Here is a 17,797-nt window from a genome sequence, read left to right as displayed (position 1 = left end):
ACTTACACCATACACAAAAATAAATTAAAAATGGATAAAAGACTTAAATGTGACCCGTGAATCCATAAAAATTCTAGAAGAAAATGTAGGCAACAAAATTTCGGACATCATACGGAGCAGAATTTTCACTGATACATCACCTAAGGCAACAGAAATAAAGGAGAAAATGAACACATGGGACTACATCAAACTAAAAAGCTTCTGCACAGCAAAAGAAACAATCATCAAAATGGAAAGGCAACCCACTGTATGGGAGAACATCATTGCCAATGATGTATCAGATAAGGGGTTAATTTCCAATATATAGAGAGTGCTCATACAACTCCACAAAAAGAAGACAAAGAACCCAATTAAAAAATGGGCAGAGGAGCTGAATAGACACCTCTCCAAACAGGACATACAAATGGCCAAGAGACATATGAAGAAATGCTCAACATCACTAATCATCAGAGAGATGCAAATTAAAACAACAATGAGGTATCACCTCACACCTGTCAGAATGGCCGCCATCAACAAATCATCAAACAACAAGTGTTGGCGAGGGTGTGGAGAAAAGGGGACTCTAATACACTGCTGGTGGAAATGCAGACTGGTGCAGCCGCTATGGAAAACAATATGGTGCTACCTCAAAAAATTAAAAATTGAACTTCCATTTGACCCAGTGATCCCAATGCTGGGAATATACCCTAAGAAGCCTGAAACACCAATCTGGAAGAATATATGTACCCCCATGTTCATAGCAGCACTATGTACAATAGCTAAGATCTGGAAAGAGGCCAAGTGTCCACCAGTAGACAAATGGATAAAAAAGCTGTGGTACATATACACAACGGAGTACTATGCAGCTGAAAGAAAGAAAGAGCTCTTATCCTTTGAGACGACATGGAGGGACCTGGAAAGTAGTATCCTAAGTGAAAGAAGCCAAGCAGAAAAAGACAAATACCACATGATCTCACTTATATACGGAATATAATGAACAGAACAGTCTGAGGAATACAGTAGACCCAGACACATGGAAGTAGGGCACAGACTGACATGCCTCAGAAGAGGGGATGGGGTGGGGGGGGTGGGAAGAGATAAACCATAGAACTTATATGCATGTATGCATGACTAATGAACATGGTCAACTAAGCCGGGGACGGGGCGGAGGTTGGGTGGGGTGGGGGGTGCCAATGGGGTAAAAAGGTAAAATATCTGTAACAAAAAATAAATAAAAATATATTTAAAAAAATAAACAAAAAAATGAAACTAGACCATCAACATACACCATAACAAAAATAAACTCAAACTAGATAAAAGACTTAAATGTGACCCATGAATCCATAACAATTTTAGAAGAAAATGTAGGCAACAAAATTTCAGACATCATACGCAGCAGAATTTTCACTGATACATCACCTAATGCAACAGAAACAAAGGAAAAAATGAACACGTGGGACTACATCAAACTAAAAAGCTTCTGCACAGCAAAAGAAGCAACTATCAAAATGGAAAGGCAACCCACTGTATGGGAGAACATCACTGCCAATGATACATCAGATAAGGGGTTAATTTTCAAAATATATAGAGTACTCATACAACTCAACCAAAGGAAGACAAAGAACCCAATTAAAAAATGAGTAGAGGAGCTGAATAGACACCTGTCCATAAAGGACATACAAATAGCCCAGAGACATATGAAGAAATGCTCAACATCACTAATCATCAGAGAGACGCAAATTAAAACAACAATGAGGTATCACCTCACACCTGTCAGAATGGCTGCCATCAACAAATCATCAAACAAGTGTTGGTGAGTGTGTGGAGAAAAGGGGACTCTAGTACACTCTTGGTGAGAATGCAGACTGGTGCAGCCGCTGTGGAAAACAATATGGTGTTACCTCAAAAAATTAAACATTGAACTTCCATTTGACCCAGTGATTCCACTTCTAGGAATATACCCTCAGAGGCCTGAAACACCAATCAGGAAGAATATATGTACCCCCATGTTCATAGCAGCACTATTTACAATAGCTAAGATTTGAAAACAGCCCAAGTTTCCATCAGTAGACGAGTAGATAAGAAAGCTGTGGTACATATACACAATGGATCACTATGCAGCTGAAAGAAAGAAAGAAAGATCTCTTATCCTTTGAGATGACATGGAGGGACCTGGAAAGTATTATCATCAGTGAAACAAGCCAAACAAAGATAGACAAGTATTATATGGTCTCACTTATTTTTTATTATAATGACCATAACAGTCTGAGGAATGGGGTAGTCCCAGATATGTGGAAGTGGGGTGCAGCACGACAATCCCCAAAAGGTGGGGTTGGGGGAAGGATAAACCACAGAACTTATGTGCATGTGTCCATGAACTATGGACATGGACAACGGGGATGGGGACGGGGCAGGGAGGGAGATGGAGGGGGGAATCAGTGGGGAAAGAGACGACACATGTGTAAGAAAAATAAATAAATAAATTTTAAAAATAAAATAAAAACAAATGGGTAGAGGAACTAAATAGACACCTCTCTAAAAAGGACATACAAATGGCTAAGGGACATATAAAAAAATGCTCAACATCACTAATCATCAGAGAGATGCAAATTAAAACAACAATGAGGTATCACCTCACACCTGTCAGTATAGCAGCCATCAACAAATCATCAAACAACAAGTGTTTGTAAGGGTGTAGAGAAAAGAGGACTCTAGTACACTGCTAGTGGGAATGCAGACTGGTGCAGCCACTGTGGAAAACACTATGGTGTTACCTCAAAAAGTTAAAAATTGATCTGCCATTTGACCCAGTGATCACACTTTTAGGAATATACCCTAAGAAACCTAATATACCAGTCTGAAAAAATATATGTAGCCCTATGTTCATAGCAGCACTATTTCCAATAGCTAAGATCTGGAAACAACCCAAGTGTTTATCAACAGGTTAGTGGATTAAAAAGCTGTGGTACATGTACATAATGGAATACTATGCAACTGTAAGAAAGAAAGATCTCTTATCATTTGAGATGGCATGGAAGGATCTTGAAAGTATTATGCTAAGCAAAACAAGCCAAGCAGAGAAAGACAAATATCACATGATCTCACTTATTTGTGGAATATAATGATCTAAACAAAGTTCTGAACAAAATTAACTGAGACATGGATGTGGGCTACAGGGTGACAAGCCTCAGAGAGGGGTGGTTGTGGGGGAAGAAATAAATCACAGAACTTACATGCATGTATGTATGACCAATGAACATAGACAGCAAAGCTGGGGATTGGGTGGGAGGGAAGGGGAGGAGAGTGTCAATGGAGGAAAAATTAAAAACATCTGTTACAAAAAGAAATTAATAAATAAAAAAATTTTTTAAATATATTTTTATTTAGATAGAGAGAGATAGAAACATCCAATGGTTGCCTCCTATATAATCCCTACTGGGGATTGAACCTGCAACCCAAGCTTGTGAATGAAACCGGGGTCCTCTTGATGCATGGAATGATGCTCAACCAAGTCACACTGGACAGGCTACAGCTGCTTTAGTGTGTACTGGCAGATGTTCCGACATGTACTAAGCCACACCCTAGCTGTGTGCATTTGTTTACTTGTAGTGACTGGTGAATGCTTGCTTTTACTAGACCAATTCAGTATAAATTTAAAATACAGTAATATATATAAAAAAACTTTTCTGTGAAATTAAACTTTTCATACATAATTTTAATTACATAAATGTGTCTACATATGTAAAAATAGCTAAACTGATTTGTCTATTTTTAACACACACATTCAGAAAACCTATTTTATTATATAATGAACTTTTAGCTTTATTGGACATTCCCTTGCCTGAATAAGTTTGTTATCTTGAGGTTTAACTGTACTAATAAGAGAGTTGCTGAAACTGCTTTATTAACCAAGGACTCATAGTTGGAAGGGGCAGAAGCTCAACTAGTACTAGCTTGAGTTGAATAAACAGTTGGGTGGGAATTACATTTATTGACTCAAGAATCAAAATGTATAAATGGCAGGGATGGAGCTGGCCTCAGTGATCACCAGATGAAGGGACACAAATACCATTAGCACACTCTCACGCATTATCTCTAGCTCTCTATTCCTCTATTTCTCATTGTTTTTTCTCTTGGAACACTCACTTTTCTACCTTCTGCTGACATATTTTTCTACCCAAGGCAGGCAAGAAGGCTTTAAACAGATCTGGGCTTATCTTTATAGCTTGTGTCTTATATTAGTATAAAAAATTATGGGAGAGGATTCTGATTAGCTCACTTTGGCTCAAATGGTCACCCCTTGACCAAAGTTACATGGTCTGTTATTAAAAGCATAGTCATTGAGAGACTCATAACTCTGATAGCCTTCAGATTTTGGTTTTCTAAAATCTGCATTGTAATTCAGTGTGTCAGTGATCTGAAAGAGATAAGATTGGAGGCTTTCTGGAAGGGAATGGTACCAGCTTACAATTACTGGTTGTTATAGGGCTGAAGGGGCACCAGTCCTTCCCAGGTATATTATTAGGTGAAGCCACTAAATAGCCTTAGAGTAGAACTACAGATGAACAGAGAGATGACTCTTCTAGCACAACAGACTTTAAGATTAACATCCCTGATTTTTCTTCTGTATGGAAGCAAGTCCCATGCTATACCTGGCCCATGCCACATACAATCAGGATAGGCTAGGATCTGCTGGGATAACAACCCTCGAATTTCAGTGGCTTAAAATAACAAATATTTATTTCTCACCCCATGCTTCATATTTGTCATGAGTTGGCAGGAGTCTCTGCTCATTATGATCACTCATGGACCCAGCCTAATGGGAAGAGAACTCCAGAGAGTCTACCATTGGTAACTAAGAGGTCTTGTCTAGAAGTGACCTATTATTCCACTGTCTTAGTCAGCCTGGACTGCTAAAACAAAATACCATAAACTGTGGCTTAACAGACATTTATTTCTCACAGTTCTGGAGGCAAGAAAGTCCAAAAGCAAGGTGCCAGCTGATTGGGTTCCTGGTGAAGCTCTCTTTCTGGTTTGCAGATGGCCACCTTCTTGTGTTCTCATATAACAGAGAGAGCATTTCTCTTGTGTCTCTTCTTCATCTTCTGCTCCTTCTCCTTTTTCCTCTTCTTTTTTTCTTCTTCTCCTCCTGTTCTTTACTTTTTTTAATGTTTTCATATATCTTTTTTTTTTTTTATCCTCACCTGAGGATATTTTTCCATTTCCTGTACAGATAGAGTGGGAGGGAGAGAGGTAAGGGAGAGAGAGAGAGAGAAACATCGACGTGAAGGGACACATCGAGTGGCTGCCACCCACACGACCAACCAGGGCCGGGGACAAACTTTAACTGAAGTACGTCCCCTCAGCGGGAACCGAACCCGGGTCTCTCTGGACTGCAGGCCGACGCTCTAACCGCTGAGCCAAACCGGCCAGGGCTTCATATATCTTTTTATAAGGGCACTGATCCCATTCATAAGGGCTCCACCTTCATGACCTAATTACCTTCCAAAAGCCCCACCTCTAATATCATCACAATGGGGATTGAGGCTTCAACATATGAATTCTGAAAAGATAAAAACATTTAGTATCATAGCAACTATTTACAACACCCAACCCCAAAGAGGCCAGGAAGTAAAAGGCTACCATGTGCCCAAGGAGAACCAAAAAAACTTGGTTAATAACACTCATGTCTACAACATTGATTTACAACTGTATATATTAGAGAGTGAGCAATTGAGGTTTACAAAAAAAATTACATGGATAGGTGATTTCTTAGTATTATTGTGCTTGATCTTAGAAAAAATTCAATATAAAAATGAAAATCATTAAACCAGATCAAGTATGGGTTACTTATTCACTTTGTATAATTTATTTAATGTACAAAAGAGTAGCTTTGAATCTCTTTAATGCATCTAAATGCTTATTTGCACCTCATTTACTAAAGATTTCTGCAACCATTGTGTTGAACCCTAGGTTAATTCATCATACACCTTTGAAGTTTGACTATATGTTGCCTATCTCAGTGTTTATAGAACACAGCATATAAATTAATCCACAGGTTCTCTGGGAAGAGTTTTAAAGAGTTATGGTTATTCAAACTCAAAGAGAAGACTAAACAGCACAGTAAAATCAAACCTGTGACATTAATTATGCAAAATAAGAAAGTCACAAGGGTAGGAAAAGAGTAATCTCTTCCCCCAGATGTAAAGCACCTTTTTAAAAGTGGCTGGTGGGATTTCCGGTCACAATGGCATCATAGGTAAACTCGATATTGCCTCTTCCTACAACCACATCAAAATTACAACTAAACTACAGAACAACCACCATTCAAAACCACCTGAAATCAAGCTGAGTAGAAATCCTACAACTGAAAAATTAAGAAGCCACATTGAGACTAGTAGGAGGTGTGAAAGTGTGGATGGGCTGGTCTCACACCCATGTGTAGCAGATAAAAATCAGGAGACACACTTTGACTGTGAAGGTTCTTCCTGAAAAGTGAGGGATCCTCATTCCACACCAGGGCATCAGCTTAGGATTCCAGTGCCAGGAAAAGAAGTTCCATAACTTCTGGCTGTAAAAACCAGTGGGAATAGAGGCTGAAGGAGGCTGAGGCTGCTGGAGCCCCAAGCAGCTCCTCTTAAAGGGCCTGTGCACAGACTTACTTGGACTCACTCCCCCTGAGCTCCAGCATGGGGGAGGCAGCTCAAAAAGCACCAGAGACATATGGGAAGAACTGAGTGGTTTGGCATTGGGGCGAGGGCTGGAAAGGCAGCTTTCTCCTGGATAGATGTGCTGTCGGCCTTTGTTCCTTTGATGAGCCCTTCCCCCATGAGGCCAGGAGACAGCCACCATATCTGGGACTCCAGAAACCTGGCTCACACTATTCCCCCCACCACCACCCCCCGGTGATTCCCTGAAGCCCTGTCCTACCTAACCTTCAGGCCCACTCATGCTGTTCCCAATTGCTTTACCACAGGAATGGCCTGTCTTGGCTCCTGTTTCAGATTTCCCTAAATGCTTTCAAAAAGGCAGCATCTGGCCTCAGCAAGCCCCATACCTCTTACTAAGTGGCCCCAGGCTTGGCACTAGAAGCAGCCAGCCTTGGTTCACAACCTGACTTTGCCTGCACACCTCCAAGCCCAGAACAAGAAGCAGCCATCTGCATACCCCTTTGTAGCTTATGCCTGATGGCCCCAGGTAAAACATAGGCAGTGGCTGACCTTGCCCCAGAGCCAGCATACCCAGTGGACAGCTTCAGAACACTGCGAGACACCACCACCCAACCACCGTCACAAGTGACACACTCAAGGAATGGACTCAGTGGGTACCAGAGCCTTGCTGAGGTAAGTCTTGCTCTGTGTGGTGGGCTCCTGCACAACTGATCATCCAAGGTAGTCAGAGGCTGGTAGATAGTGGGCACAGCCAGTCCTTGTAGCTGATCACCATGAGTAAAACCCTCTCATTGATGTGACAACAGCAATCAAGACTCAATTACAACAGAAGGGTATAAAGTCCACGTAAGGGGTGCACCTCAAAGCCCCAGCTGGGGTAATCAGGGAGGCTATGCCAATGGACCCTACAAGACACCTACTAAAATAGGCCACCTTAGGAATACCAGGAAACAGCAACTCTACCTAATACATAGAAACAAACACAAGGAGGCAGCCAAAATGAGGAGACAAAGAAACATGTCCCAAATGAAAGAACAGAACAAAATTCCAAGAAAAGAACTAAATGAAATGGAGATGAGCAATCTAACAGAAACAAAGTTTAAAACACTGCTTATAAGGATGTTCAATGAATTTAGTGAGAACTTCAATGAACTTAGTGAGGGCCTCAGGAGCATAATAAAAGGACCAGTCAGAAATGAAAGAGGCACTAACTGAAATAAAGAACAATGTACACAGATTCAATAGTAGAGTAGGTAAAGTCAAGAAGCAAACCATCGATTTGGAATATGTGGAAGCAAAAAACACCCAATCAAAACAGCAAAAAAGAAAAAGAATCCAAAATATTAAAGATAGTATAAAGAGCTTCTGGGACAACTTCAAACATACCAACATTCACATCATGGGGGTACCAGAGAAGAGATAGAGCAAGAAATTGAAAACTTATTTGAAACAATAATGACAGAAAACTTTCCTAACTTGGTGAAGGAAACAGACATACAAGTCCAGGAAGCACAGAGAGTCCCAAACAAGATGAACCCCAAGAGGCCCACACCAAGACACATCATCATCAAAATGCAAAAGGTTCAAGACAAAGAGAGAATCTTAAAAGCAGCAAGAGAAAAGCAGTTAGTTACCTACAAGGGAGCTCCCACAAGACTGTCAGCTGATTTCTCAGAAGAAACTTTGCAGGCCAGAAGGGAGTGGCAAGAAATATTCAGGATCTTGGAGGACCACTTAACCAGAAACACCCACTCAATCCTGGTAGGCTTTCGAGGACGCGGGGGGGGGGGGGGGGAAGGGAGCCCACGGTCCACAGCAGCCTGGGCAAGGGCCAGGAAACTCGGCGGGAAGTTACTGCTACTGCCTCCCTTGCCACCCTGCATGGGCCCTGGGAACTCTGTAGCCTGCTAAGCTCTCGGCTGGAGCCGCACAGACTCGCAGAGACCAGGGGACTCAGTGGGACCAGGGAACTCGGCGGGAAGTTACTGCTACCGCCTCCTTTGCCACCCTGCATGGGCCCTGAGAACTCTGTAGCCTGCTAAGCTCTCAGCTGGAGCCGCACAGACTTGCGGGTACCAGGGGACTCGGTGGGATTCTGCTACCAAGGCTGAGTCCCACGAACTCTGCGTGCTAAGTCCTCAGTGGGCGCCGCGTGGACTCGCAGGGACCAGGGACTGTGCTGGACGCTACTGCCACCTCTGCAGTGTCCCGTTACCGCGGCTCAGTCCTGGGCTTCTGCTGAGTGCAACCCCCTCAGTTGGTGCCACAGCCGCAGCCGCTCTTGGCTGGAAGCAGCGCCCTCGGGGTAAAAGTCCCAGGCGGCTCCAGGACGCAGACTCCGGACAGAGGCTGAATTGGCAGCAGCCACTCACCTTGGGCTCCGGCAGAGGGAAGGCAGACTGGACTGGAACTGTGTGGGGACACTCGGGTTTTGGAGGGTGCTAAGAGCTTTTGCTGAGTGCAGCCACGCAGGACTGTGGTCATTTTACTTCTTCTCAGGGCCCTGGGGAGAGGCGGCGGCCCCTCCCTCAAAGATTCAACCCCACCTGGTGGCCATTGAAATGCTAATTGAGGCTCATTAACAACGAACACCTGCCTCACTCTCAGGAAATCCTTTTACACTGAGCACCTGAGGGAGTTTTTCAGGCAACTCAGAAACTAAAGTTCTTTAGGTGACTGTTACTAATAGCCTCCAGGCAAAAAAAAAAAAAGCTAGAGGATAACTACCATTCCCGGGGCAAGCAACACTAACCAGAAGAGCAAAGACATGACGGTGGTGTTTAAAGTGGGTCCTCCCTGGCGCATCCAAACCCAGGAGAGGGAGCCACAAACAGCAGAACACCAACACCCACTGGGAAAACTTGGCAGACTCCAAAGCCCACTGTGATAGACAAAATGGTGAGAAACAGAAACAAAAGCCAAATGAAAGAACAAGAGACCGCTACAGAAGAAGAAATAAATGAGGTGCAGTTAAGCAAGTTAACAGAACTAGAATTTAGAGCCATGATGTTGCGGAAGCTCAACAGCATGTGTAAGGACATGAGCAACATGAGTAAAGACATAGAAATGTTGAAAATCAACCAGTTGGAAATGAAAAACCAACAGGAAGAAATGAAGAATGACATATCAGAAATAAAAAACACATTGGAAGGTCTAAAAAGCAGAGTAGGGGAAGCTGAGGACCGGATCAGTGAATTAGAAGACAGGCTAGAAGAAATCAAACAATCAGAAAACCAAAAGGAAAAAACAATTAAAAAACAGGAAGACAGCTTAAGAGAACAGTGGGACAACTGGAAACGGAATAATATTCGCATCATAGGAGTCCCTGAAGAAGAAGAAAGTAAGCGAGGGCTAGAGAATATATTCAAAGGAATAGTGACAGAAAACTTCCCTAATTTGGTGAAGGAAGAAGGCATTCAAGTTCCAGAAGCTCAGAGAGACCCAAGTAAGAAGAAGCCAAACAGGCCCACACCAAGACACATTGTAATCAAACTGCCAAAAATTAAAGACAAAGAGAGAATCCTAAAAGCAGCAAGAGATAAGCAACAGGTTACCTACAAGGGAAACCCCATAAGGCTCTCAGCTAACTTCTGAAAAGAAACACTACAGGCTAGAAGGGAATGGCATGAAGTAATCAAGGTCATGAAAAACAAGGATCTAAATCCAAGACTACTCTACCCAGCAAGGCTATCATTCAAAATAGAAGATCAAATAAAGAGCTTTTCAGACAAAAAAAAAAAGGCTAAGGGAATACATTAGCACCAAACCAGCACTGCAAGAAATGTTAAAAGGACTGCTGTAATTACCAGGAGAAATGGGAAGGAAAATAGAACCACACTAAACAAAAATGGCAATAAATAAGTACATATCAATAATCACCTTAAATGTAAATGGACTGAATGCTCCCATAAAAAGACACAGAGTAGCTGATTGGATAAGAAAGCATGACTCATCTATATGTTGTTTACAAGAGACCCACCTCACAACAAAAGACTCACATAGATTGAAAGTGAAGGGATGAAAAAAATCTTTCAAGCAAACGGAAAGGAAAAAAAAAGGTGGGGTAGCAATACTTATATCTGATAAAATAGATTTCAGAATGAAGACCATAACTAGAGACAAAGAAAGCCGCTAAGTAATATTGAAAGGATCTATCCAAGAGGAAGATATAACCTTGATAAACATATATGCACCCAATATAGGAGCACCAAAATATATTTAAAAACTATTGGAGGACTTCAAAGGAGAAATCAATAGCAATACAATCATAGCAGGGGTCTTCAACACCCCGCTCACATCACTGGATAGATCCTCTAGACAAAAAATTAGCAAGGAAACAGAGACTCTAAATGAAGCACTAGACCAAATGGATTTAATAGATATCTACAGAGAACTACACCCTAAAACTACAGAATTCAATTCTCAAGTGCACATGGAACATTCTCAAAGATAGACCACATGTTATGGCACAAACTAAGTCTCTACAAGTTCAAGAAGATTGAAATTATATCAAGCATCTTCTCAGATAACAATGGCATGAAACTAGAAATCAATTGCAAGAAGAACATACAAAGACATTAGAACACATGGAAGCTAAATAGCTTGTTATTAAACAATAAATGAGTCACCGAGGAGATCAAGGAAGAAATCAAAAACTTCCTGGAAACCAATGAAAATGAACACACAACAACACAAAATCTATGGGATGCAGCGAAAGCAGTTCTGAGAGGAAAGTTCATAGCACTACAGGCCTACCTCAAAAAACAAGAAAAATCTCTAATAGACTATCTAACCTCACAACTTAAAGAACTAGAGATCAAACAAAAAGAAAACCCCAGAGCAAGTAGAAGGAAGGAAATAGTAAGGATCAGAGCAGAAATAAATGACATAGAGACCAAAAAAACAATTCAGAAGATCAATAAAACAAAGAGCTGTTTTTTTAAAAAAGATAAACAAGATTGATGGACCCTTAGCTAGACTCACCAAGAAACAAAGAGAGAGAACCCAAATACATTAAATCAGAAATGAAAGAGGAGAGATAACAACTGACACCACAGAAATACAAAAGATCGTTAACAACTACTACGAACAATAATATGGCAACAAATTCGAAAATCTAAGCGAAATGGACAAATTTCTAGAAACACATAGTCTCGCAAAACTGGATCAGGAAGAGATAGAAAACTTGAACAAACCAATAACAACAGAAGAAACTGAAGATGTAATCAAGACTCTCCCAGCAAATAAAAGCCCAGGACCGGACAGCTCCACGGGGGCGTTTTACCGAACATTCAAAGAAGAACTAATACCCCTTGTCCTCAAACTATTTCAAAAAATTCAAGAAGAAGGAAGACTTCCAAACTCGTTTTATGAAGCCAGCATAATTCTAATTCCAAAACCAGAAAAAGACACAACAAAGAAAGAAAACTACAGGCCAATATCCCTGATGAACAGAGATGCCAAAATCCTAAACCAATTCTAGCAAATCGGATCCAGCAATACATCAAAAAATTATTCACCATGACCAAGTGGTATTCATCCCAGGGATGCAAGGCTGGTACAATATTCGCAAATCCATAAATGTGATACACCACATAAATAAAATGAAGGATAAAAACCACATGATAATATCAATAGATGCTGAAAAAGCCTTTGACAAAATCCAGCATCCATTTCTGATAAAAAACGCTCAGCAGTGTGGGAATAGAGGGATCATATCTAGACATAATAAAGGCCATATATGAAAGACCTACAGCCAACATCATACTCAATGGGCAGAAACTAAAATCATTTCCCTTAAGAACAGGAACAAGGCAAGGATGTCCAATTTTGCCACTCTTATTTACCATAGTACTGGAAGTCTCAGCCACAGCAATGAGACAGGAAGAAAAAATAAAAGGGATCCAAATTGGAAAGGAGGAAGTGAAATTGTCATTATTTGCAGATGACATAATACTGTACATAGAAAACCCCAAAGAATCCACCAAAAGTTTACTAGACTTAATAAGTGAATTTGGCAAAGTAGCAGGATACAAAATTAACGTCAAGAAATCGATGGCATTCTTATACACCAATGATGAACTCACAGAAAGAGAAACGAAGCAAACAATCCCATTTACTATTGCGGCAAAAAAATTAAGATACCTAGGAATAAACCTAACCAAAGAAATAAAGGACCTATTCTCAGAAAACTACAGGTCTTTAAAAAAAGAAATAGAGCAAGATATAAAAAAGTGGAAGCACATACCCTGTTCATGGATTGGGAGAATTAACATCATTAAAATGTCCATATTACCCAAAGCAATCTATAGATTAAACGCAATCCCCATCAAAATACCAACCGTATACTTTACAGAATTAGAACAATTACTTCAAAAGTTCATATGGAACCAAAAAAGGCCTCGAATAGCCACAGCAATCTTGAAAAGGAAGAACAAAGTTGGAGGGATCACAATACCAGATTTCAGGTTATACTACAAAGCCACTGTAATCAAAACAGCCTGGTACTGGCACAAGAACAGGTATATAGACCAGTGGAACAGAATAGAGAACCCAGAAATGTATCCAAGGCAATATGCTCAATTAATATTTGACAAAGGTGGCAAAAGTATACAGTGGAGTAAGGACAGCCTCTTTAATAAATGGTGCTGGAAAAATTGGACAGCTACTTGCAGAAAAATGAAAATAGACCATCAACATTCAACCTACACCAGAATAAACTAAAAATAGATAAAAGACTTAAATGTAACTCATGAATCCATAAAAATCCTAGAAGAGACTGTGGGCAACAAAATTTCACACATCATACGCAGCAGAATTTTTACTGACACATCACCTAAGGCAATAGAAACAAAGGAGAAAATGAACACATGGGACTACATCAAACTCAAAAGCTTCTGCACAGCGAAAGATACAATCATCAAAATGGAAAGGCTACCCACTGTATGGAAGAGCATAATTGCCAATGATATATCAGATAAAGGGTTAATTTCCAATACATATAGAGTGCTTATACAACTCCACAAAAGGAAGACAAAGAATCCAACTAAAAAATGGGCAGAGGAACTAAATAGACACCTCTCCAAAAAGGACATACAAATGGCTAAGAAGCATATGAAGAAATGCTCATCATCACTAATCATCAGAGAGATGCAAATCAAAACAACAATGAGGTATCACCTCACACCTGTCAGAATGGCTGCCATCAACAAATTATCAAACAACAAGTGTTGGCGAGGGTGTGGAGAAAAGGGGACTCTAATACACTGCTGGTGGGAATGCAGACTGGTGCAGCCACTATGGAAAACAATATGGTGTCACCTCAAAAAATTTAAAATTGATCTTTCATTTGACCCAGTGATCCCACTTCTAGGAATATACCCTAAGAAGCATGAAACACCAGTCAGAAAGAATATATGTACCCCCATCTTTGTAGCAGCACTATTTACAATCGCTAAGATTTGGAAACAGCCCAAGTGTCCATCAGTAGACGAATGGAGCAAAAAGCTGTGGTACATATACACAATGGAGTACTACGCAGCGGTAAGAAAGAAAGATCTCGCCCTGGCCAGTTTGGCTCAGCGGTTAGAGCGTCGGCCTGCGGTCCGGAGAGACACGGGTTCGGTTCCCGCTAAGGGCACGTACCTTGGTTGCAGTTTGTCCCCAGCCCTGGTTGGGTCGTGTGGGTGGCAACCACTCTATGTGTCGCTTTCACGTTGATGTTTCTCTCTCTCTCCCTCTCACTCTATCTGAACAAAATATCGAGAAAATGTCCTCGGGTGAGGATAAAAAAAAAAAAAAAAAAAAAAAAAAGAAAGATCTCTTATCCTTTGAGTCTACCTGGAGGGGCCATGAAAGTATCATCCTAAGTGAAACAAGACAAACAGAGAAAGACAAGTTTCATATGATCTCACTTATTTGTGGAATATAATGTACATAACAGTTTGAGGAATGGGGTAGTCCCAGAGACGCGGAAGCGGGGTACAGACTGACAATCCCCTAAGGAGTGGGGAGGTGGGGGAGGGATGAACCACAGAACTTATATGCATGTATGCATGAACAGTGGACATGGACAATAATCTGGGGGAGGAGCATGGAGGGAGAGGGAGGGGGGAATCAGTGGGGGGAAAAGGAGAAACATCTGTAACAAAAATTAATCAATAAAAAAAAATAAGAAATATTCAGAGTGATAAAAATCAAGAACCTACACCCAAGATTACTCTATCCTGCAAAGCTATCTTTTAGAATTGATGGACATGTAAAGAGTTTCCCAGACAAGAAAAATCTAAAGGAGTTTATCACCACCAAACCAGTATTATATGAAATTTTGAAGGGTCTTCTTAAAGAAAAAGAAGATAAAAAAATGAACAAACAAAATGAACAAGCAGTGCATTCTCATAGATACAGAGAACATTTTGTTGGTTGTCAAATGGGAAGGAGTTGGGGGAATGGGTGAAAACAGTAAAGGGGTTAAGAAGTACATGTTGGTTGTCAGACTGACAAACCTCAAAGGGAAAGGTGGGGACAGAGATAAACCAAATAACTTATATGCATATATGCATAAGCAATAGACAGAGAAAAATAATAGGGGAAAAGGCAGGAGGGGGGCGGGAGCAGGGAAGATAGGGAGGGTCAATAGCAAAAAAGGAGGAACATATGTAATACATTCAACAATAAAGATGTTAAAAAAATAAAAATAGCCCTGGCTGGTTAGAGCATCAGCCTGCAGTCCAGAGAGACCTGGGTTCAGTTCCTGCTAAGGGCACGTACCTCAGTTGCAGTTTGTCTCTAGCCCTGGTTGGGTCGTGTGGGTGGCAACCACTTGATGTGTTCCTTTCACATCAATGTTTTTCTCTCTCTCTCTCCCTCCCACTCTATCTGAAGAAAATATCGAACAAAAAATGTCCTCGGGTAAGGATAAAATAAATAAATAAATACATAGATAAATAAATAAATAAGTAGCTGGTGGGATTTTTCCAAGGGATTCAGTAGTTGACATGTTTATACATTAAAATGAATAACAAAGACATGGAAAGACTTTATTCCCAATATTAGTATATTGGCAATGCCAGAAGGGAGTGGCAAGAAATATTCAGAATGATAAAAAGCAAAAACCTACAACCAAGATTACTCTATCCTGCAAAGCTATCATTTAGAATTGATGGACATGTAAAGAGTTTCCCAGACAAGTAAAATCTAAAGGAGTTCATCACCACCAAACCAGTATTATATGAAATTTTGACTCTTCACTCAAGAGGACACCTTGCGCCTTTATAAAACAAGGGTAAGAGCACAATTCTAGTCTGGTTATCTTTGCCAATGAACCTCAAAATCATTAGCAATCAATGCTTAGCCAAACTCTATGCTACTTCTTGCAAGGGGAGCTAAACAGATCTTTCAATCTCCCTGTGCCTAAACTTTTAATCAGTCCCTGAGGCTGCAGCTTATCAAGCATTAAGCATGGGGCCAGCAAAGTTGGAGGCCTTCAAAAGTAGTAGAAATCTTGGCACCAGTCCCCCCCAGTAGAAAATTTGACCTTCCACTTGAGAGAGATAGACACAATATTAAGAAAAATTGTAATTACAGGTATGAAAAAAAAAATCCTTCAACTATTAAGGCAATACTACTAACCCACTAGGAACACGAGCACCACCACCACCCTGTTGCTCCATCCTCAACCCCTGAATTTGACTGCTTGGCCCTAAGTGTATCTGAAAGATTGCACTGAGTGCCTGGAGCAAATCAAACAAGATTGGTGGGGTTTCTTTTTAGGAAAAATTTGCAACTTCATTCAAGGCTGAAGCATCAGTAGAATTTTGACACCAGGAGATACACAATATCTGACATTCACTCATTCATTTACTTAGTCATTCATTCACAAATGTTTATGAGTACCCATTAATTCTAAGCTGTGTACTGGACACCAGACAAGAAAGACATGGTCCCTGTCCTTTTGGTGCTTATATCCTAGTGAGGGAGACAAGTAAACTGTTAATAATGATGCCATGGGGGTACCACTGTGACAGCAGAATAAAAGAGCTGTGGGAGAAAAAAGGAAAAGCTGTCAGCACAACTTAGGTAACTTGGGAAGTAATTCTGGTGACATCTATGCTAAAGTCCAAAGATGAAAAGAGTCGGCCAGATGAGAGTATTCCAGGCAAAGTGAATAGTAACTGCAAAAGCACAGAGACAAAATATTCAATTCAACAACTGCACAGGAACTGTATAGTAAGATCTTAGAGTGCAATAGAGGAATGGGGGACTGATGAGACATAAAGCTAGAGAAATAACCAAGAAACAGGTAGATGTTGGAGATCCTTGCAAACCATAGAATCGGAATTTGGACTTTATTCTGATGGCAGTAGGAGTTTTAAGTAGGGGTGTGGCATGAACAGGTTTGCATTTTAGAGAGATGGGTCTGGTTGTGATGTTGTCACAATTACTTAGTTATTATTCAAAAGGAAAGAAATAAAGGGAAGACCAGATAATAAGGGCATTAAATTTATATAGCTTTGACAGAAAGCTATAGTTTAACACTCCAGGTCTGTTCCCCACCAGTTGATGGGGAAAGGACTGGACAAAGGCAGTTTAGACACATGCCTAGTAAGGTGTGAGTAACATGGGAGGTGCCCAACTATCCATCACACTTGGGAGCTAGTCAGTGGCTAAAATAGACATGGCTACTGCAAGCATGAAAAACCTAGATATTTAATCTCCTAGACAAAGGAAAGCTCACTTTCTCGCCTGTTCTCTCTCTCTCTCTCTCTCTCTCTCTCTCTCTCTCTCTCTCTCTCTCTCGCTTCCTGCACTGGATTGCTTACAGGGCTCTTATGCCCTGAATTTCCCCATGTGGCCTGCAGCCATGTGGGACCTATACAATAGATTAATGGACTCAGTCTAGCCTGATGCTTGATGCCCAGTCTGGACCCAGCTGCATCAAGAATCAGACACTCTGGACTCTGGTCTTAATTTTGGCCTTGCTAAAACTACAACTTTTCCTCTTCCAGGACTGGACTGAGGGAACTGGGACACTACAACCCCAGAAATGTAACTCCATACCAATAAAAACCATCCATCCTCCCTTGGGGGTTTCTCAATATGTTTATTCTGACTGTACCCCAAGAACCTCTTGCCCACATGTCCCAGAG

This window comes from Molossus molossus, unplaced genomic scaffold, assembly GCF_014108415.1.
Source record: "Molossus molossus isolate mMolMol1 unplaced genomic scaffold, mMolMol1.p scaffold_m16_p_2, whole genome shotgun sequence".
In the NCBI taxonomy this organism is placed as follows: Eukaryota; Metazoa; Chordata; class Mammalia; order Chiroptera; family Molossidae; genus Molossus; species Molossus molossus.
The sequence above is the reverse complement of the archived record's forward strand: the minus strand, read 5'-3'. Positions refer to the sequence as shown.